Genomic DNA, 24,171 nt, shown 5'->3' with positions numbered 1-24,171 from the left:
GTGTGGGAATGGACAGAGCTGGCAGTCACTTTCACTAAGCCGGAAATACCATCTTTAATAAATTCAGTTAAAGGACGGGATGGACACATAAATCTCTTTGTATGTGTGTGACAGCAGTAGTGTAATGTCAGAGGAGATCTTAGAGCATTTAGCAGAGATCTGAGGTCAGCCCGTTTGCCGTCTTCTTCCTTGTGCCTTTCTGACACTCAATATAAAGCTGAAATATTTATACTTAAATGAGTATTGCTAATACAGGATATTGAGGTCATCAGCATGAGAACGGAATGACAATAGTCTGTGTAAAAAATTCTACAAGCTTCTTCAAGATGCTATATTTAATTGCACTGAGACTCCCTGTGCCTTCATTCCACCTCCCAAAGCCAACATTTTCTTTGGTTATGTATAATCCACCCTTTAAGTGCCGAGCACTTCCAAGGCTCGAAATCTGCTTGATCTGTTCTCAGAAAATGATTACTATTATTACTTTCTAGGGCTTTGGCTGCTTATTAGGAGTTTTGAACAATATTTTAGATTCACTAAATAATGAAATATTGGTTCTAATAAGTGCATTAAAACCTTTCTTCACAGAGCACAGGCGTTTTTGTGCCGTGTCTTCTGTGAAGTCATATACCCTGCAGCCACGCTTGCTGCTGGTGGAGCCAAATGACTCTCTATTCTGCCATCATTTGTGCTGCTGAATTGCTCCTGAAAGTGCCCATGCCATGCCTATGATTGTCTGTTCCTGGTTAGTATATAACCTGAGGTTGTTTCCCCTGGTAAGTGTCTATACACGTGAGTTCATCTGCAACCTCTGGATCCTAAGTGGTTTTTTCCAACACAGACACATGCCTTCACTTGTAGAACATCAGCCTTGCTCTGCTAAGACCCTTATATGTGTTTTTGTCTCCTCTGCAAGATTGTTGTGGATCCTCTCCTCAAAACGTTCCTATCTGAGAGCTCCTCAAAGCCCAGCCCCACTACTGCCCTGTTCATAAATGCAGAGATGTGTGACTAGATCATAGCTACCGGTCTTCTCCCATAGATCTCCGTATCTGACTAGAAGTCACCTTCCTATTTTAAAAATCTCCTATGAACCTGAGGCACCCTGAAGTATCTCGACATAATTTTCTTTTGATATGCTTCCCATCCCTTTTCTTTAATGTTCAGCAAACTGCTGGAACTGATAAATGGATTGTCTTTGTAGATTTTATGTGGAATACAGCATGCCCCTCCCTCTCAACAGTTCTCATTCCAACTTTAGTGCTCAGCTAAAGACAAAGTCCTTCCCCACTTTTTGTCATGTTTTTCCTTAATTTGTACTTTCTTTTAAATATTTTTCTTTTTACTCAAATAATTTTGGATAGACTTTCAAATTCATTCATTTATTGAGTGAGCGAGGATGAAAGCAAAAGTAAGTGCAAATAGAGTTTGAAGATTATTTTTAATGAAAAAAATACCTTCTGCAAACATAATTTCCATCTGCTTACACCGAAGTGATTGCTTAGTTTATTGGTCTAAATCACAAATGGCTTTAAATAATGAGTAATTTTAAATCTCTTAGGTAATGTTCCAAAAACCTGTCACAAAAGAATGATCACACCATAAAGAGTCTCTAAATATTATTTTTAAGTGTGTTGAAATCTCAGTATGATATTCATTTAGCATTTATTTCACAGGTTTTCCAAAGTGGCCACTCAGTAACAGTGACAATAGAAACCCCCAAAAGCTATGACATTGAACAATTTGGCTATTATGAAGCAATACTGTTACATGATTAATAATAATGAACGTGTTGCTTCCCCTTCAGGAATGATTTGGTAGATTTGGCTTCATCCTACCTTTTTCTTTCCTGACCAAGGTAGTATAAACTGTAAGAACCAATTAGCAGTTTTAGTGAAAAATAAATTGCAGAACAAACTCATCCTTTTTTTGAATGTTGTGACTGGGGAGAAAGTTGAGGAGATAAGAGATGGGAAACTAAATTAGTTCTGCTTGTAAATTATATTCTTAGGCCTTTTCCAGCAGTGACTTCTTGGTTTTGCAGCAAATGCCTCTAATATTTTCCAATTCAGAGTGCTCCCTTGCTGTGAGCCTTCTTGCTATGAGGCCACCTGGGATCAAAGCTACTTTCCCCCTCCTGTGGTCTCAACTAACTCCATTAGCTCTAATTACAAACACTTCTGTTACACCAACCAGATTTTATGGCTTCCAATGAGTGAGCCTCATAGAGCAGGAGAAAGCCTACATGGTACTACTGCCAGTTCCTTCTTCAGCATTATTGCTTGCCATACATTAACCTCATTCATGGTTAGCTCTGAGCTAGAATCACTTTGGGTTTTACCTTTTGTAATCAAAAAGATGCTTAAATTGTTTCTTGAAGTACACGATTCCAGAAACAAATTAACTTGGCCTAGGAAAGGGCTTTATAGTATTAAATTTTTCATATGTGCTGTGAGGCCCAGAAAAGGTTTATGGTGTTTATTAATGCTATTAACAACATTTTCTTAATGCACAATGCCATAAAGCAAAACTGTGTTGTCCTGTATAAGTAACACACAGAGAAACATGCATCACTTGCTCTCAGCTTGTTTCCTGATGTCAACATTTTTCAAACTGTTTCTTGAGGCTTCAGTAAAATGGAAGGTGGAAATACTTAGTTTAATTTAACAAGCATTGCACATGAAATGACAGGGGGGGTTGCAGAATCTCCCTGAAAGGGGCTAAATAATAGAGTTCTGGATTTACACATTAACCATTGGAGGTGGAAATCACCTTCCAGGGACTGTGGCAAGGAAAGTGCAACACTTTCCGGAGTTGTAGAACCAAACACACTCTATGGCTGAAAAAGCCTCCTCAGCCCCTGCTACTCCAAGAGCTAAAATAAATTTGTCAGTAATTAAACAGCCTTGACATACTGCCTGTCCACAGCTGTTTCTGGAAATCTTGTCATAATTTCTCCAGCACGTTGTACTATAGTCCTTTTTCACTCTCAAGAAGCCCGTTCACACTCAGCCCTTCCCTCGGTATGTGCAACTCATCTGCATTTGCCTAAAAGTCCATGGAAGCAATGAGTGTCTCTCGCTCTAGCTCTTGTGCCCAAGAAATCCTGGGGAGACTTTTAGTGTCTTCTGGTGGTCTGCAGGGCCAGCTGGAGAGAGTCCCTCCATGCCTGAGCACAGACCAAATTGTTCTTCTCCCACGGAGAAAGTTAAGCTTCATCTTTGTGACAGCCAGTCATCTTCAAACTTCTCCTTTCTCCCCTGCCACCTTCTAGAGGGATTTGCTTCTACAGCTGAGGGCTTCACTGCTTTGAGGATGAGTGAGAAGGTCAGTGCAGGAGAACAGAAAGCAGCACATTGAAAATAAAACTGTGCAACAGGAAAACTGAAGTGGAACTCCCCTAACATCAGCCACCTAAAAGCTATAAATCTATTTTAAATTATCTAGGCTCCCCTCACAGTCAGTACAAAAATATAGGCACTTCTGGGATGGATCATCTTAGCCACCTTAGGCATCTATTTTAGATTGGAATAAACTGCATTTTGGAAATGTCTTTTACTCTGATTTTTTTATTTTGAAACATAAGTGATTATAGAAAGAACCACATTGTAATTTCTTGAAAGTATTCAAGTATTCATTTTTAAAAAGGCCCTTTTTTTCACAATTTCACCTAACAGGATTCCTGGTTTTCCGCAATTTTACTTGTCAAGATTAGTGAGTTTTTCCTCCTTTGGCTACAGAACTTATTTACCTCAACACAAATGTTAAAGCTCAGAATAGTCAGTGATTCCAAAATCTCAAGATGGAAAAATTTTGCTTAATGTGCAAATATATATCCTACAACATCATAGTTGACGAGGAAGAAAATCATCATTGCTGACATTTCTCCAAAAATTAGGAGAAATTTTTGTAGTCATAAGCAGCTGAAACTGCTACCACAGCTGGAGATGGATTTCAGTAGTTATTTGTGAAAATAGGTGCCTAAATTCAGATTAGTCACAATAGCCTCTTAACTAACCAAAGCTGTAGCAAAGCACTTACAGAGTTCAAGATGTGGTCCAACCCTGCTGGGTCCCTCAAATCTGTGTCTTGTTTGCTAGAGAGAAAGTAACCAACAGGGATTATTTTATCAATTAAGTGCCTCAGAAGCAATAAAATATATTATCATTATCCTTTCAGGGAAAGAGAAAAGAACCATAGCCTCTTGTTTAATTTCAACTTAACTCTGCTTTTAAATCTAAAGATGTGAAATATTTCTTCTTACTGTTATTCTTACTCAGACAAATTCTGGCTGCAGAAGTTTAGTGTTTATCTGAGAAAAGATGGCGTTAAACTTATGTCCAGATCACGGCCTGGCTTCCAGCCATACAGGAAAATAGAGAGTCATAAACTGTCCCCTTACTCCCTAGGCATCTCAGGTTTAAGCTCAAGAGAAATAATTTCCAGAGAGTAACTACTTCCCATCTGTGTGTTTGCCAGGACTCAGACTGATGGGATAAATAATCCCATTCTCCCTCCCAGTTCCTCCAGAACAGATTAACTGATCTTTGTGCATTGACTCAGCAAAGAGAAGGTGATGTTCGAAACACAGACCCGGTGCCAGATATTTTCCCACTAAAAGTAAAAAGGTCACTAAGAGAAAGCCAATCTGCCTCCAGGGTTGCTGTCAGGAAAGTGTGACAGAATGTGTTCACCTTAATTAGTATTTCAGGGTTTAACTTTTAGTATTAGGAATTTATTGCACTTGTTCTCTGTCTTCAGCTGCGGAGGATTTACCCTGAAGTCTGCTTTCAGCATTCATAGTCTATGCTTTCAGAGACACCGCTGTCTGTCAGGTTAGTTCGTGAAGGACGTAATATAAGATGTAGGAGCAGGGCAGCCAAGCTGAATTTGACCAAAGGTTCCTTCAGCCTGCCGTTCAGTTTTGGCAATGGCCAGGCATAGGCACCAAGGAAGAGGCCAAGGGCAGATTTGTTTTTCCTCTTGGATTATTCTCCAAGCTCCAGTAAATTCATTTATGGACTTCCTGAGACAGATAGTAGTAAGTCTCACAAGTTGCAAAATCATTCCCTTCCATCAGCTTGTCCACTCCACTTTTTAAGATGCATAAACTTCTGCTGCCTTCGTGTCCCATGGCAAAGGGTTCCACAGCTTCCCAACTACAGAGTGAAGAATTGCCTTTTTGTCTGTGTTTTGAACTTGCCAGCTGCAATGTGATGACCAGTAGCTCATAAACCAGAGAAGGCAAATAAAAATTGATTCCCATCCACCCTCTCAGAGCCATTCATGATTTCGTAGGCCTCTGCCTATTCACACCTCAGCTAGTTCTCTCCATGTTGAAGAGCTTATTTACTCATTCCTTGCACAGAAAGCATTGCTCACCCTTGGTGACCTCCTCTGAATTTCTCTAAGGCTCTTTCCCAGGGAGTAATTCAGATCACTAAAATTAATCCTTGCTCTGAAGCACTCCCTGGTAGGACCTTCTGTCTTTCTCCATTGACAACATAAAAGGCTTAAGGATGCCAAGGGCCCCACTTACACACCTGAGTTAAGCACCGGGAAAGCTCTTCCACCTTGCTTTCATTTAAATCATTTTCTTGTTTGTAACAGTTAAAAATAATGTAACAGCCTGATTATTTCAAAGAACAGAATTATTATTCTTGCCTGTGTGAGAAACAAATTATTAAGATAAAGTTCCAATATGATATGTCTTTCACAAAGGAATAAAAACACCGTATATAAGAGGAAAGTGTTTGCAGAACTTTCACAGAGGGTTTTTCCATTACTAAGTTTGTCCACAGGCTGGATGGCTTGTGAATTCCTTCCAAACTGAAGTGTGTGGTGGTTGCAGTTAGTAATAACAGGGCCTTTTTCTAAGTCCTACTTACATGAAACGTTCTGAGCATTTGGTATTCAGTTGCCGGAATTGAGCCTACCTGTTTGCTTGTGCCCTAAGTAGGCAAAGTCGTTGGCACTTTACTGAATTGGTCCCAGCCTTAATGTTATTGATTTTTAATATACAATAATGAGAATGAAATCTGGTAAAGAAATTAGAAGTTACACTAAGAACAGATGAAAGTTTCCCTTTTGTACTCTATGTCATGCTTTCTGCTCAGCATGTTACATTCCCAAAAGTAATCTCAAAAATTGTCCTGACAGTTGAAGCATAGAAAAATGTGAAAAATTGCATATGCATGTAAAATCGCAGGCCTAATTCCGGAGGTGAGGCCCATCTGAAAATTGGCCAAATATCATCTCCATCCTCCTTTCCCTTCTCATGCAAACTCCCATTATGTTTGCACTCACTTTGTAATTTGAGCTATGACTTGATCTTCCTGCATGTGCTGTACTGGTGAGCATTAATTTTGCTCCAAAGAAAGAGCTGCCATCATTTTTCATTTAGATAGGAAGAAAGAATATTCCATTTTGTAGCAATCATCTTGGTATGTTGTGTGTCTGTCTGAAACGTTTCCAGAGAGCGCAGATAAATGGTGTGATATTTGAAAAACAGGGCACCATATATTTTGGATAGTCTCTAGGAAAGTTTGCAGGATGTCCCTGACTGGCTCTGTCTGTGAGGTCTGAGACAGTCTTTCTGACAGAGCAGATCTGTTACTTATCCAACAGGGAGCCACTTGTTACTCCCTCTCATTTTTGAGGGAGGAATTGAAACAATATGCCAGCAGGAGCAGTAACTCCAGACAAACTCCGGATTACAGTGGGCCCGATGCAGCAAGGAGTTGCAGCAAGAGCTTTGCTTGGAACACGTGAGCTGCTCCATTGCTAGTGTTGAGGTACCGTGCGGAACGTCCAAGCACCCTGTTAGCTGGTCAGGATGTATTTATGGGATTAGGAAAATAGAAGTACCCTTTTCCCAAATGGGAAGGAGGTTCTCTGAACTGGTGTTAATCTACATGTGGCTTCTTGCCTCCTCCTTATTCTTACTGAAGCACAAGAGACGATGTTTTTTTCTCCTCATCCTTTTCCCTTCAATTTCTGACTTTGTGGTGAGCAAGGCAAGTGTACGCTTCATGCTGGAGTTTGCTTCATCCATCCATGATCTTGGTAGGATGGCAGCAGCAGAGGTAGGAGAAGAACATAATCATATACTAGAATACTTTTACAGTTTCTTTTCATCTCTCTAATGCAGGGTTATCTTTTTATTCTCAGGCCAGAGGGAGATTTTCCTCAGAGTCATAGTTTATAAACAGCTTTTGTTTTCCTCTTTTTGGGGGGGAGGGGCTAGGAGGGGAGTTTAAGTTAATTTAAAATGTTAGCTCAAATAGCAGATGAAGTTTCATTTGAAATCCCTAGAACAATGTAGATTTTTTGAACATGAGACTAGAAAACAACATTACATGGTAAGAATGGATAGCTCTAAGGACCATGCGGTACAAAGCCATCCTTCTCCTTTCATCTCTTCCCTTTTCTGCAGAGAGGAAGGGAAAGAAATGTTCCTAGCCAGCAGAATTTTTCATGGGAGCTGCTTCATTAGTAGTTTGAGGCTAATTCTTCCATCATTTAATAGATTTAATAAGTCTGTGGCCTCTGTTTTTAAATATACTATGACAAGTCTGTCTGACTGAGTCTAGAAATGGGAATGGGAAAATCTTCACTGACTGCTGAGAGATCCTGTGTGCCTCAAAGGGACTAAACTTTTCACTTTCATTTGTCTAAAAGCTGTTAGGATGAATCCATTGCTGTTTTTTCAAGGTGTGCATGATAAATAACTGGTAATAATGAGGAAATATGAAATTTCTCTGAAAATAACTGCTAAATATAATCCAACATGACCATAAATTATGTGGTGTTATGATAAATAAAAGCAGTCAGATCATTGAGAGAATTACTGAAACATTAAAAAGTTCCTAGAAACAATTAGAATCGTTTTGCATTTACCCAGTGAAACATTTATAAAGTAAAAACTTTGTCCTGTATGAATTAAACACATTAACCATCCAGCATCTATCTCAGCAGTTTGGTAAAATGATCATATTCATTCTTCATAATTAATTTCACAGAATAGGTAGGAGTCTTAATCACTGTTGTTCTTTGTTGAAGTGCTGGAATGGCAGGGACAGCAGTGGTCCTCTACTGATTCTGCAATACAGATATTTCAGCTGGTTCCAATTTCTATTGTGTAACACCTCAGGCCTATCAAATATTGCCCATTTTGGCCTCACTGAATGTTTAGCCAATGTCAACATGATGATAGCCAGCTCTAGAGAAGCCACTTTGCATTACTTAATTCTACTGTAAATATACAGTCATTCCTATCTTACTCACTGACTCATCCAAATCAGCAGCTGGATGAAGAGCAGCTGGATGAAGAGCAGCTGGATAAGACTGGTCCAAACTAAACTGCGGTGGTATCTGTAGGACAGCAGCACTCTGGGTAAGCTTGCCTCTTCTCCAGTGTCCTCTGTCATGAAAAGCCTTTGTCCTCAGACTGCTAAACTGATCCTCAACATCCATACTTTTGCTGTTTGTTTTATTTTGGTTCTGCCTTTGGAAGTTCAAATAGTCATTGGATAAAAAGCAGACCAGCACCATCAGCACAACCCATCACCCCAGTATTGTTGCAGTCCCATAGGAGAAGCATCTAAGTATGCAGGATATTCACAACTGGTCACCTCAATATTTTTGGCTCTGGGAAATTGTTTCATGCCCCAGCTTGTACACACACAGGCACACATATACACATACACGCATACACTGAATTATTGGGAACATTTTTGTGATGCCAGTGAAGTCTCCATAGGCTTTTTGTAGGCTTTGAAACCTCTTGTTCTAAGAGCTACAAGTGCTTGAAAATCTTAACTCCTTTCTGATTCAAATTAAGAGCTAGTTTCTTCAACCTTATTGCTCAACAATAAATTGTTCACAAGAAACAACAGATACCCAGACTACATACCAATCAAGCTGTTTCTCTTGGGACAAACTGGGAAATAAAAAAGCAAAAGCTTGTGAAATATTCTACTGCTAGTTTGCTAGAGGCAGTATAAGAAAGTAAAAAGACATTATTTGTATTTTTGAATGTGATTGCATTTAGTGGCATCTACAGTGCCCTGCATCTTCAGAAGTCTGCTGTCATTCCATTTTGAAAATTTTGATTTAAATGTTTCTCATATCTGTCTAGTTTTATGAGACTGTGTATAACTGGGTTTGCATGAGTTTCATTAGCTTCTCAGCACCCATTTCTGTAAATAAAAGGTCTCAGGAGCTCTGAGGCACAGATTTTAGAGGAGCACAAATTTCCACAGTGGTATATTATTTTGCTATTGACAACGTAGGAGAAAACACATAGGAAAAAACCCCTATTTTTTTCCTTTTTAACATTGTTTTTCAGTATTATACCAAGAACCCAAATTAGGTAAACACTTTTTCCACTGTATTAAATACCTTTTGTGATTGGAAAATAATTTTTCTTAGAAGAAGAATACCTTTTTAAAACCAAAATTCACATTTGTCATGAAAATACATGTTTTCATATAGGGACATGTATTTGATTTTGAGGAAAAATGATTAGTTCAATGACAATGTCATGATAGAATTTTAATTAGCATTAGACAGTTTGAAGGTTAATTGCACCTTTACAGTATCAGCCAAGAACAACTCCAATAAGTATTCTGCTTCAGAGTACCTGGGATCCTTCCTGCACAGGGGGACACATCTCATGGGACTCCCTCAATGGACACCATTGCTCCCCCACTCCAGAGCCACTGGCTATAAACAAAACATTAAGATTGAAACCTCCACCCTCTTTTTTTACCTTGAGGTAAAGTGTTTTTTGGAGTATACAGAGAGAGCACTCGATTACACCAAGGGAATTCAGGCACAAAGGTTTTTTCTCGCCCTTCTATGAGCCACTGCTGGGTGGTTTTGTAACTTTTCCCCTAACTTAGAGTTTCAGGCATGTATAGGTCTTGCTGTGAAATTTTCTATCCTAAAGTAAGAGGATCATCATGTAGTGTTTACTGTTTGATAGTGAAATTTGTTTGGATATTTTCAAACAGAATAAAATAGTTTATTTTATTAATCCATAAACAAAGAAAATATTGTGACAGCATCCTAAGCAGAACGATGTGACTTCAAAGCTGGCTTGCTTTGAGCCAGATGACACCCCAAGGTCCCTTCCAACCTGAGGCTAACCTGAGGTGCTTTTCTCCATTATGCTATTACAGAATTTATATACCCTAACTTATCTATTTATTCAAATATGTAGACTCACGGAAACACAGAGAGAGATTAGGGTGTATAAATTCTGTAATGAGATAACAGAGAAAAATCACCCATGAGACTTTCCTGCCTTTTCACCTGTGGTGTTTGAGGCAAAGAAGAGACTGTTATATGGAGGGAACCCATATAGGTTAGGTTATCTCTATACTACAAAATAGTCAAAAAAATGGGTGGCCGCCTCCAAAATGCCCACTGGGAATGGTTCCAGGCCCACACTGTTGCCCAAATGGTGCCTGGGCATGTCTAGAAGAATGCTAGTTGTGTCTGAACGAGAGTGTGTAGGGGTAAGGCTAAAAGCCCAGATCATTGCTCAAGCCTTTCTCCTGCCCCTCTTTAACCTAATACAGACCTAGGTAAACAGCTGTGGTGAGAGAAATACAGCAGAGATGTATGGTGGTACCACTCAGGGGCTTTGCTAGGAAGACAAAAGAAACTTCTTATATTTGTGTACAATGTATTTAGCCTACAAACTAAGATAGCTTTCTCATTGATACTTAAAAAAAAGGAGGCAAAGTAATTTCTTGGGTTTTTTAAAGTCTTGGAGGTGTTAAAACATCATTTAGATTATGTGAAATATGTTTTTTTCCCATATAGCTAAATAAAGCACATGCTTGCTACAAATATTTCATTTATAGCTTATAATAGCATGTGTAGGCATTTGAAAGGGGGAGGCTGGTTGAGGAACAGAATGGGAATGAGCAAGTCGATTTACTTTTAAATGTCTTGAGAATATTACACATCTTCACTATGGCTTAATATGCACATTGGACAGCTGGATTAGTACAATAGGTTGTAATCAATATGACCTATAAAGCCAAGAACTAATGAAGATTTACATAAATGGACTATATCAGGCCCACAAGAACCATTATAAATTAACAAGGAATGCAAATATAGAAAGTTTTGACCCTGTACCAAAATCTGCATTTACCTGATAGACAATAAGTAACCATAAGAAGTAAATTTGGTAAATAATATTTGTATAATAAGAGTGAATTTACTACATAAAAAAAAAATACTGGAAAATAAGCATTCTTTTTAAATCACTTAAACGTTGTTTTATCTGCAAAAACAGTTGTAAAAATTATTTTGGTCTCACAGGCAATATAAGCATGTTTGCTTCATAATGTCTTCCTTCCCTCAAGTTAAACTGTAATGAGGCTTGTGTTTAAGTAACATTACGTTTGTGATGTAAACTGACCGAAAGCCAGGAAATTCAGAACTAAGGCTGATACTGTCTTCAGTTCATGCTGTGATATCTATTTCCCCTTCTCTTCACAAAGCCATGAGCAAAAGATGAGGTGTCAGTGTAATGCTGAATTTTCTGGCTTTTGTCAATTCATGTCACAATATCAACAGTGCTAAGCACAGGGTGGGGGGTTGTATTTAATAACAATATCAGATTACATTAGACACTCTTTTTTCCCCCGCTTATTGCTGAACAGGCTGTTTTATGGCTTTTGGAATTCAAATTACATCTAACTTGACCTGCGCTTGGGTGTGTTTGGCTTGGAATGCAAATGTCCTGTCCAGTTGCATATCCCTAAGTTCTCCAACAGAAATAATTCTAGCATTCCTGCTCTCTGTGCATATATAAATCTTTGATCAAGGGTATTGTGGAAGCACTGAGGCTAGTACGCATTCTCCTTGTACAAAAAAAGAAAAAATTAAATGGTCAGGACAGCTGTTATGCTCATGCCTAGAATTCAGACAGAATGCTCTAGCTTATAAATGGGGTGTGCGTGTATATAACACAAAAGATGTACCTTGTTTTCCTTCTTTTATGTTTCATAGTGGACTGTTTCTCTGGGAGGCTCACAGCATGTTTTTATTATATTGACCTATTTTTGTACATGTTTCTGTGCTAAAGCAAAGAAAATACATTGTAGGCTTACCTACCTCACGTTCCATGAGGTTGGTAGCATTCGACTTTAAATCGTTTATTCTAGCCCTGTTTTGCACTTCAAGAAAAACTATCTTTAAACACTTACTTGTTTTCTATTCTTTATGATTACAGTAGAAGAGCTTCCAGAGACTGACAGGAATACCGATTAAAGAATGAAGAGATTTAATTATGAGGGTACCTGCTGGCACAGCTCTATTTAAACATTGGATGTGTTTTCAGGATCAGCCTCCTTTCCAGAAATGCTTGACTCGGCAAGAACTGGCTAAGTCTCTAAACTCCAATAATAGCTTTGCTATATATGTTTGAAATAATGTGAATAAACCTTCTTGAGACATTTTGCTAAGAAAAAAAGCTATTCTGAACAGCAAATTACATTGTATTTTAATAGCAGATGATGTTGTACAATCTGCCAGATAACTTCCAGTAGCATATTTTTAAAGCACTTGGATTATAGTATAAACCTCACTCAAAAATTGAATGAAGACAGCTCTCCAGTAGCAAAGATGATATCAGGTATAAACAGCCTTAAAATATCCTACATTTGTAGTGACTTGACAGACTAAGGCAACCTCCCAAAAGCCATTTTTTGTTCTGTTTATTGAGGAAATACAATAACAGACATTTTAACAATGTAAACAACATGTAAGTAACTGAATGTTAATCCTTGTCAGGCTGAGGCTACTAGGATTGACTGTAATTGAAACAAGTGCAATAAAGTATAGCTAGAAAATGACTTTGATGAGTAAAATGCCAGCTCTCTTTAAAGGTTTGAAGGTTGGAAGGGGTGGTTTGTGGTCAATGTTCTAACAATAGGCTGCCTCAGATTTCTCCATCCTAGCCGGTGCCCTCAAGTGGATGGTGGTGTGGTGGAATAAAGTATTGAGGAATCAATTTTTTTCTTTTCCTGTTTCTTACAAAAATGATTTTTTTTTTTTATAACTGAGATGTGGTAGGAGTATTTTGCACACAGAAGAAACCTTCTCTACAGCTTGCTGGATTCCAACAGGCTAAGGTCTGCACCCATTGCCATCTTCCACTTTCCACACTGCTCCTCCCTTTTTCAGGCTTCTTTCTCTCCCTGCCCGTGGTTCTTTAATACTCCAATTCTACCTATAAATCTGCAGATTGAGACCTATACGGTGGTGGAAATAAGACAGCAAGGAAAGATCATGTGGAGCTCTGTATATGTTTAGTGGATAGAAATTATACTGAGAAAGATAAAGCATGGCAATAGGAAGGGATGATATCTGAAGAGCAGTTTACGAGGAAAGGAAGGCAGAGTGGAAAAGGATGTAACTTCAAGTAGAAGGGGAATGAACACCGTCAGCGTACAGGAGGACTTCACGTGGTGAGCAGGAGCTTAAAAGTTGAGAGATGAGAAAGACTTTTCTTTAAACCTAAAAGAAGGAAAAATAACCTAAGGAAATCCCCCCCCCCAAAAAAAAAAAAAAAAGTCTGCATTTACAGTTAGGTTGCTCAAGTGCACTTCCCATCAGCACAATCATTTCAAATCAAGGAAACCACTAGTGGAGCCAGCATTAACCAACTTCACTTTATACATCTTACCACCTAAACATTACAGTACCCATAGCTATTTTCAGCACCCTCAGCTTGATAATAAAAACCCTTTAATTTCAGCATACAACCTTGTGCAAGCCTCATATCCAGTTCTTAAAAAAAAAAAAGTACAGTCTTTGTTCTGACCTCATGTTTATCTTTCTGGTGGCTAAGTTATTAGCTGTCTTCACTTGGCTGGGGCAAACTTCAAAGTGGGTGTCTTTGAATAGCATTTTGAGAAATTTGAGGAACTACATAGGTATTTTATGTTAAAGATGAAAGGATGTTTTTAAGTAGAACAGATGAGACTATGAGTGTGTATGTACATTACAAAGTTTATTTAAGAGTCTGCTTCTATTTTTTCAGTATTCCAGTATATTAAGCTTCCTTGATCACCCTGGACATTTCAGATATAATTCAAATTTATGCCAGTAGCTTTGGTGCTATATAATATTACTCATATGCTAAGATATATTTTACCCTTACCTATGCTATTTATGTATTTTCCCATTTTCAAAGTATTCCTTTTAATCTTCCTTGTTATTCTTTACAACATCATTACGTATTACTATTTTCCCAATTTTTCTATACTTTTTCACTGAATTCAGCTCTTCTGGTACTAGCAGACTCAGAATTTCTTTTATGTATGGAGGTATTATAGCATCTCTTCCTTTGTTATACTACTTGACCTGGCATTGAGAGAGGAATTTATTTTCATGCTTTCTCTTGATTCTGTTATTTAAATATCATGCCAGAATAGTCCACACTGGTGAAGACATCACAGTGAATTCTGTGAGATGAAGATGGCACTGCTGAACTAAAAGTCCAAGCAGGTCTGGCTAGCACTATACATACGCTATGTACATGCACATGGAAAAATACATGTGGGTATGTGTATGTATACGGAAATGAATAAGCAGTCAGTATAAATACTGTTTGCAAAGGGAGAGAAAAAGACACTGAGACAGAGGAATGTTACATGTGGTGTTTGCATATGGAGATAATTGATATCTGATTCCTAAGTGGTCAACACATTTTCCTGGTTCAGCTAGCAGTAGATTACACAGCAGTCTCTTCAGAAGTTCATATGACTGAGTAAGTAGTCTGGCTCTTTTCCACTGTACCATTCCTTTGTCTGAGGGTGAAATAGTCATTCAAAAACTAGAAAATCAGGATCTCTCTTTTTCTATTTTAAATTTACCAGTTACTTCCCTAAATAGAACAGTTAGCCACTGAATTCAGCTCTGCTGGAGTAGCTGTTTTTGCAACCTATTTAATATAGCTCTTAGTGTAAAAAGAAAATATTCTGTATTTAATTGAGCACCAAAAATGCTGGAAGAGGAAGAACAATTCATGAGCCCACTGAGAAGAAGCATAAACCAGCACCTACCCCCCTAGATTAGAGGGGGATCCAAGCAACTGTTGTATACACTCCTCTTCTAAATCACACCCTGATCCTCTGTCACTTTGACTTTATTTGTGGGTCTCAGTGGAACTACTCATAAGTGTTAAACAGACACGAAAGTGTTTACAGAAATGAGCCTAAGAGAATGACATACTTAATCCTGCTGCACGACTGCAGGGAGGAGCTGGAGCAAATTCCACCCAAGCATTCCCCAAACTCCGGATCAAACCAGAGAAAGAAAAGCTGTCTGCTGCAAATAAGAAGTGGGATGCCAGACAGCTTGCTTTGCATAAGCTGCCAACCAGTGTTCCTAGCATGTAACCTCAGGAGTCACTGTTAAATAGGAAGAAACTTGATTTGGTTGTAGGAGGATGTTGAGGGGAAGAAAGTAACACTGAGTTTCCAGAGACAAGGAAAGATTCAGGCAGTTATTAAATACTAAAAATGACCACAAATGTATCAGTTTTCTGGTGAGAGACAGAACAGATAAAATACAGAAATCTCCAGTTAGATATATCACAGAGGAGAATGGAATACAGTCTGGCTTACCAAGTAGTTTCATATCAGTCATCAGACTAGTTTAGGTAGTAGTGCCAGCAGTCAGCTCCCAGACCCCTGAGACCTAGATAAAACCAAAAAAATGCCCTCGTCCCTCTCCTGCTGGTGAAAGAGATTCAGTGGGCAGGTAATAAGATGCAGTGAAAGAACTGTTTTGAAGATACATTTTGATAGTGAGGAAAACAGGTTAAACAAATTGCTTCTAAAATTACTGGATTACACTTTGTTATCTTAAGTTATGACTATATCACCCTTTCATAAATAAAGCTTTCCTTGTTTGCATATAGTGCTTGCAAGCTGGCATTAAAGAGGGTACACCTGATTTTCTGTCTTGATAAGGCTGGTAGGTGGATTAGTCACTCGTACAGGCTTTGAAGTATCAGAAATGTACCTTTTCTCCTGCCTTTTTCTAATGAGCAGAAGGGGTTACTGTCAGCCAAAAAGAGCAGCATGATTCTTTCAATCACTCATCTGCACTTTTGGATTCCTCATGTAAGTCTATGTTTTCATTTTTTATTTTTTTTTCTTTCTCCTGCTGATTATGTATTCTTCCTCTTTCTCTTCAAGATTAACAATAGCATCCTATTAGTTTTCGTGATAGTTTGTGATTACAATGTCTGAAAAGAAATTCAATCTACCCAACCCACTACATGCAGATATCTGCTCATTCAGACATATGAAAACTGGCTGAACCCATTTCTAAAGCCTCTCAGCTCACAGTTCTGTAAATGGAAAGACTCCACAAAAGCAGGAAACTTGTGAAAGGCCTTTACAGTTGATTACTCTTTACATAAACATACCTACATACACATGCAAAGACAACCTGACTTAATAGGACTCTGTCCTCCTTAAGTCTCTCTCATTTTCATCTCACAGTCACAGAATCACAGCAAGGCTGATGTAGGAAGGCAGTCCTGGAGATCTTCTAATCCAATCCCTCTCCTCAAGCAAGGTCACCTAAAGCAGGCTGCTCACAACCGTGTCCAGTCAGATTTTTAATATCTCCAAGGACGGAGGCTCCACAACTTCTCTAGGCAACCTCTTCCAGTGTTTGACAAGCCTTGCAGTAAAAAAAATTAAAAAAAAAAAAAATAAAATCCTGTATTTCAGTTTGTGCCCATTGCCTCTTGTCCCATCACTAGGTGCCACTGAAAGGAGTCTGGTTTATTGTTCTTTACTCCCCGGGACCACCCCATCACTCCTTCCTAAGCTTTCTCTTCTCCAGGCTGAGCAGTCCCCACTCTCTCAGCCTTTCCTCATAGGAGAGATGCTCCAGTCCTTTCATCACCTTTGTGGTCCTTTGTTAAAGATTGTCTCCAGTATGTCCACGTCTCTCTTGCACTGGGAAGCCCAGAACTGGACCCAGCACTCCAGGTGTGTCTCACCAGTGCTGAGCTGGGGGGAGGATCATCTCCCTCGACCCGCTGGCGAAGCTGCTCCTAACCCAGCCCAGGAGGCTGTTTGCCTGAGGGTGCACTGCTGGCTTGTGTTCACCTCGGGGCCAGCCAGCACCCCCAGACCCTTTCTGCAAAGCTGCTTTCCAGCTGGAAATCTGACACACCTCCTTCATTGCTTTGTCATTTAAGTAGATGCGCCTTGTTGTGTCCTAAACTCATCCTTCCATTTATAACGCTATCTTGACCAGAAGAGCTTACTTAGTACACCCACTCTTGAAAATAAAATAAAATTCATAAATTCCCTTGTTGATTCTTCACTAGGTGGTTATCACACACTTACTTGCAAAAATCTTAGAAAAGGTGGATATCCATAGTAGGCCCAGCAGCAAAGTTGTGAGAAAAGCTATTGGTGACTTAAAAGTAGAAGTTACTAATAAAACAAGAAGTTAGGGAGGAAAATGCCTTCAATTTACCACACATCATTATGGGAAACTGCACAGCACATGTTTAAGTGCTTTGCTGCATTGTGGCCTGTGGTTTTATATAGTATAACTAGTACTGTGTCAGCTCATACTATTACTTCATATTATTTCTCTGAATCTTCCTCGTAATACAGTTTTTATTTCTGTTAGCAGATGGAATTTATTGAAGTGGGTTTTTTGTTGTTTAGCAGAATGATCTCTGATTTGTTTTCTTAATTTTGCTGCCTAATATTTTAATTTGACATATGCCTTGCCCAATTATTATTTTATATTTAACTATATTTTCATTCTTTCATCTTGTTTTGTAGTCACTTAAATGATTCAAACTTTGCATCAGTTTTATTTCCTTTTCCCGAGAAAAAAATCTATGTTTCCTTTTTCTGCATTTAGAATTTATGAAGAAACTTAATATAGCAGTTGAATAATTATTTTCAAATTCACGTTAGTTATTTTTCTATTGATAAAGTCGATGTTTTAACTCATTCATACTTTATACTTCCATATACATGCTCCTCCTCCTTAGGAAAGATTATTTAAAACTTTATGACTTTCTTTGTATTGAACATACTGCTCTAAATGTCCTGGTTTTGATAGGTCTTCCTCAGGTATCTCTTGAAGAAGAGAATAAGAAGCTCAGAGAGCTTGCTTGCTGTCAGGCAACCTGGAACTACTTAATTTTATGGAAAGTATTTGTTCTTTGTAAAAGCAGCTCAAAGTCTTCCTACACTGGCCAGTTCAGCCTAGAAGGCAAAGTCATTCTCTTTCTACCAAGACTGAGGATACAGGAGCTTCCTGCTCCTTGGTATGACATGTCCTGCTCTGTGGACAGGGCAGAGTTAGTGCTTGATGCCATACTTTCCTGAATTTGCTCTTTCTCAAATGCTCAGAGGCATATTACCATAAGTCAAGCCAGGGTCCTTCCTTTTCTTACCAGAATAAAAGTAGACTATGGGATTTGGAGGGAAAAAAGGTCTACTCAGCATAATTATTTCCGTTTCCTAGACTGGAAAACTCAAACAGTACAGGTCTGTCTAGCAGTAGCAACTTAGTAACCTACATTATCAATCCAGGCATACCACATAAGAATAATCCTCTAAAAACAACAATCCCAGAAAACCCAACAACAACCAACCAAACAAAAAAAGAGTCATAAAGCAGAGAAGTTTAACGTCTTTTGGAAAACTGTGTTTATGTATTCAGTGATCTGAAGAGCCTAGAAATTAAAGATGTCTTAGAGAAGTTGCTCTGTGGGGTGGTATAGAAAAGAGTCTGGTTGCCAATCATCAGTCAATAGCCCCTTCACGTTCCAGTAGAAGATTACAGGGAAATAGGATGCTTTTTTTACTGTGCTGCATATAGTCCTCGCAGATCAGGATGTCTCTTTTCTTGGATATTTAAATCTAGATTAATTATGAGTCTGCTTTTCCCTGTGTTCTCATAGAGAAGAAAGTAATTAATGACTATTAAGTGGTTGTAGTATGAGGCCTAAATTAAACAACGTTTTCCTTTTCCATGTTTAGATAAGATAGGTTATGAAAAGTTAAGTACAGATGGAATATGACAAATGCTGCCATCCAATTTCCCATTGCTTTCCTGATGGCATGTCTTCTGAAGTAACTTCTAAGTAGTTTCCACTTTCTTTTAAGACAGAAAAACTTTACTATTTCTTTTTGCACAGTAGAAAAAGAGACAACGTTTTCTAAGTAGCTAAAAAATTAGGTATTGCCTTTGAAACTCCTCTTTGTAAAATGAAGAATAGAGTTAAAATCTTCCAGGGATTTCTGAATTTCAAAACTTGAGCTGGATCAGGTACTCATTGGAAACAAATTGGCTTATTAATGAGCCTTTTGTCGAGGTTGGCAAATCAGCTGTGTGTGAATTCCAGCCTGTCAAATGCTTGCAAAGGGTTGACTTGGAGTGTTTGCAGATCCCTCTTCATGACCTGAAAACAGTTCCAGAAGCCGCATGGCATGTATCCCAACCACTACTTTGGCCAACCAGAGCACCTAATACACCTCACTGAGTGATTGCAAACCATTCCTGCTAACGTTTATAAACTTCTTGGAATTTGTCAACAGGAAAACAAAGCAAAACAAGAAAACCCACAAACTCAAAACTATACCCCACTGCATGTTTGCAGCAGAACTAAAAATGATAGAGACAGCAGAAGGCTGTCCTCCTTTTCTAGCATTTATTGCCCAAAATTAAAAAGAATGCAGACATGCTTGCAGGGTAGACCATAGATAATTCTACCTTATTGGGAGAATTATCTGTAATTTTTTTTTTTTCTTCTTGAGTTACGTCACAACTTTTACCAAAGAAGTGGTACAAAACCCAGGCATCTTAAAGAACTATCATAGTACCTGAAAGTTCTGGTTTATCCTGTGGTAGGGACACTCTTTTTAGAGAAAACAAATGGATTTTTTTAGGTTTACCACAGATTGGACACATTTTTTGTTATTATTCATGCCAACAAATCTTCAGTATTTTAAGTTCTTAGTCTGATACCAGAACTAAGCAAATCCTTGAGGAACTGTTGGATCAGGATGAACTGAAGAACAAGGTACTTTAGGCTAACTTATACCAGGAGTAAATATAACTAATAGATATTGAAAGCATGTGAATGCAGAGTTTTAATTCTAGCCGCTCTGCTTTACAAAGATTTCTGTCTTTGAGTGCAGATGAAGATCCAAAACTGCCCATGCAAACTGCTAAAAAAAAAATCAAATCCACGGTGAGCGTTTATGAGGCTGGGTCCAAGTTATTATGTTGGCAAGGAGGCTTTTTCTTGCTGTTTCTCTTGCAAATGTAGAATTTACTAAGGCTGCTGTAGCTTCAAAACTTTCAGACAAACCTTTCTTCTCTGTCAGTTTGATATAACTGTAAGACAACACACACTGCAAAGTTTAAATAGTTACAGCTTTTCTGACTTTTTTTTATTGATGGAGCAGTGACACATCAGTTAAATCCTCTTCCTCCTTCACTTTTCTTCCCACCACCCCACCCCACCCCCCAACTTATTGAATATGCAATGAAAAGCTAATTGGCAGAGAGCCATTCTGGCAAGCTGCGTGATGTGTTCAGCAGTTTGTTTGATTTATACCGTTGGAAGTTGCCAAACTTTTTGTCATTTGGTTTAATATAATGTTGTGCCTTTAACAATTTTTTCTTCCATGAAGGATTTTTATTTTGCTCAGTAGGATTATAATTTGAAGGTATAATTAGCATCTTGTTAATTGTCGATAATTACACATGTCATTCAAAAAGCTCTTGCAAAGGGCATGCGATTCATTTAACAGAACTTCCTCGAGCTGGTGTTCAGAGGTCCCTAATGAGCAAAGAATAGAGCAGGAGTGGATGTAATAATATAAATTGAAAATATGAACACATATAAGCAATCTAAATTTAAATTCAAGGCAGTGACATGAATGAGCCTCTCTGCTATCAAAAGAGATGCACAACAGTGTGAATTAGCAACCTCCGTGCTCCAAAAAATTGCAAAGACAAAGAAAATGGTACTCCGATGTTAAGCTTTGCATTTAAATTTTCCAGCAACATTTATACAAGTGTAATGTAACATACAGAATATTACAGCCAATGCAATGATGAAAATTAATAATTACTTACATTGCAATGTTTTTTACCACTGCAGTGTCATTCTGTGCTGTGTAACCATGGCAGAATTTGATTGTTTCTGCTCATACTGTAACAATTGTAAGGCTCTCATTTAGGAAAATAGGTTCCATTGAGAGAAATCAAGAGTATTTCTGTAGTGAAGTTTGGCAGCCTTGCATACTTACAACCTGTTTCATATCAAAACAGCATAATGGTGCAGATCCCTCTGAAAGAATAACTGGGGTTTCTCATTCCTTGGCAGGTAAAACTCTCAGTGGATCAGTGAGCGAGAGGAAATTTTATCCTCTCCTTCAGGCCCATCAGTCTGGGGCCCGTAGAGCTGGAATCAAACCCTCATTTGGGGGGAAAAGGATTTTTGCCATTTACGCTACCTCCGAGTTACCTCGCCGGAGAAAACAAACAGGCGGTGGCCTCCGTTCGGACCTCTCGTCGTGCTGCCGAGGGGGAACGTCCCGCGGGTTTTTCTCTCCCCTCCGCCCGCCGCAGGGCTGGTGCTGTCATCGGGTGTCCCACTGGGTCGGCTGAGGATCGCAGCGGTGCAGGGCAGCCTTCGCGTCTCTTTTTCCCACGCTGAGCCGCGCACTTCTCAAAGACGGGCCGGGACCTGGTCTCCAGGAGTTGCCATAACCTCCGCTTGAACTTTTGGGTTTTGCCCCACCTCGCCGAGGGGACTCGTTCCCCTCTCTCCTCGGGAGCGCTCAGCTGACTCCGGCTGCGTTAGCTCCAACGCGGTTGTTCGTTAGAAAACTGCTCGCTCCCAATATTTCCATCTGAATGCGGTTCATTTTCTCCACCCATGCGGATGACTTCAGACATTTTCTTCTTAGGCCTCCTCTTTGTTGTTACATGACTACGGTGGAGTTTTTCCCTTAGCCATCTGTCTTTTTGAGAAGCGCTTTGAATACTGTCAGGTGTTCATGCTAGCAAGAGTTCCTCTGTGTATTCCTCAGAGCCTTTCCAATCAGTTCCTCTTCTACTTGACACAGAGCTGCAGCAGCTGGTGCCAAAGCACTCCATCACCTTTGTTAATAATCAGGTTTTACTGCCTCAGTAAAGAATGGACAAGAGTGAGGATTTAAAAGAGATTAGCCTCTAACTGAATTAGAGGGGACTACAGATATCTTTGGTTTATGTGAAAGATTCAAAAGTTTTTTTTGTCTTGAGAGTATTAGCGTTTCCTTTTAATGACTTTATTAAACAAACATTTAAATTCTTGTATCGTCTTTCTCTCATTTTTCCTTAATCCCTGGGATTCTGTTACATACGGTGATTGTCAAAAATTATGTTTGTTACAACATAACATGATGTTTAACTAAGAATTCTTGGTATTTTCAGTAGAATTTTGCTTGTCGTATTCTTTTTAGGTAGTCAGATCACCAAATGTACACAGCTAAAGAGAAAAAGCCACAAATCAGCACACAGTATCAGGACTGTTAATGTATTAATGATCTATTCGAGCGGGGTGTCACAGGTATCACTGCACTCAGGCCAAACAAGATCTCCCCATCCTCACTTCTTTAAAATTAAACCATCTTCCATGTGGCAAAAGCCAGCTAATGAAATAGCTCCAACTTCTCCTTGAGAGCAGACTTCAAGTGAAAATATTTCAGTGACCCAGACCCTGTCTTCCAGATGATGCTCTAATTCTTTTTGCATTTAACCCACCAAAAGAAGCCCAGGTGACGCTGGAAAGAAACCTCATCCTGTCCAGGCTGGCAAGTCTAGAAATGCTGCAGGTGCCCTTGCTGCAAGTGTCGGAGGAAATCCCTGCGTGAGGCTGCTGAGCAAAAGGGCAACACTACCTTGAGAGATACTCACGGTCCTAAAAGAGAGAAGGATCTTGTCTGCAGTGCCCCGAAGGTGCCCCTATCTAGAGTAGGACTCACAGTTGTGAACCTCAGTCTCACGCTGATGCTTAAACTACGCACCGCTGCATGGTGCCAGAGACAGGACAGTTGCTGTAGGATTCATGTTAAGTGAAAATTAAGGACTAAATACAATAACAGAGTTTAACATCTTCCACCAAACAATGGGATATCACCTGTTGTATTAACAAGATTTGGGGCGATGAGCGAACAATTTAAAAGACACAGTTTAAGGTTTGTTTCAGGCTCTTATCACTTCTCCAAATCCCACCTTCAGGTATCTCATCTCAAGGATACTATTACTTTTAGAGCTCTATCTGTCATTATCATTATCATTATTATGAGATGCAGCGTGCTTCATATTCTCACTAAAATTAAAGAGAAGATGTAAGTGAGATAATATAATGCAGTTCTGTATTACTAAGAGATGAAATGTTATATAGGGGTACACAGGGAGAGTTTTAGCTAAATTTGGTTTTTTGTTCATTGTACCCTGTAGGCCAATCAAAGAAATTGCATCTTTTACTGGCCCAGCCCAGTGCCAAGTAATTCTTGTCTCCTTTCTGTTATCTTTACCTCATTTCCTAATGATTCCTCAAGTGTTCTGTTCCAATTAAAGTCTAATAGTATATTCTTTTCTTAAATCTTTTTACAAAGCACATTTATAATATAAATCAATGCAATGAAACCACTGAATAATGCAGGCACAATATGTACATCTCGAGAGCAATTTTTAAGCTCTTCAAATTCAAGTAAAGAAGGAGAATGCAAATAAGGCTGTGGATATTCTTGCCTCTTATCTGTGTGTGTCTCACATATCTTCCTTTTATTTCCTACTTCTTCTTTCAGAATAGCTCATAGTGCCAAGTTTTGGTTTTGCTTTTTCTTCATCCTAAATTCAATCGAGCACATCCTGTTAAGAACAGGACCATCAGAAAATGATATTTAACTGGACCAGTGAGGATTTCTGATTTTTCCCGTACTCCATGCAGGATTGATAGTCTTAATTCAGATTATTTTTTTATATGTTAAAAGCATGAATGAAAGAGGAACAGAGAGCTATAAGATATTCAGCAGAAAAAGCAACAGAAGAAAGAGCTGATAAGCTTGTGCAACAGATTGTGAG

At 38.9% G+C, this 24,171-nt stretch overlaps 2 long non-coding RNA genes across 2 annotated transcripts; one reads left to right on the top strand and one right to left on the bottom strand.

The window, feature by feature from the left end:
• Positions 1-1,467: 1,467 nt before the first annotated feature.
• On the bottom strand, positions 1,468-21,426 carry LOC142039813 (uncharacterized). Its single transcript, XR_012653064.1, has 3 exons — positions 21,172-21,426; positions 4,042-4,096; positions 1,468-3,307 (listed from the first exon to the last, which is right to left on the bottom strand). It is a non-coding gene; the product is annotated as an uncharacterized LOC142039813 (long non-coding RNA).
• On the top strand, positions 8,302-21,535 carry LOC142039814 (uncharacterized). Its single transcript, XR_012653065.1, has 3 exons — positions 8,302-8,395; positions 12,257-12,658; positions 21,422-21,535. It is a non-coding gene; the product is annotated as an uncharacterized LOC142039814 (long non-coding RNA).
• The last annotated feature ends 2,636 nt before the right edge of the window (positions 21,536-24,171 follow it).

The sequence above is a fragment of the Buteo buteo genome, chromosome 15 (assembly GCF_964188355.1).
Source record: "Buteo buteo chromosome 15, bButBut1.hap1.1, whole genome shotgun sequence".
NCBI lineage: Eukaryota > Metazoa > Chordata > Aves > Accipitriformes > Accipitridae > Buteo > Buteo buteo.
This window is presented reverse-complemented; position numbering and strand designations above follow the sequence as displayed.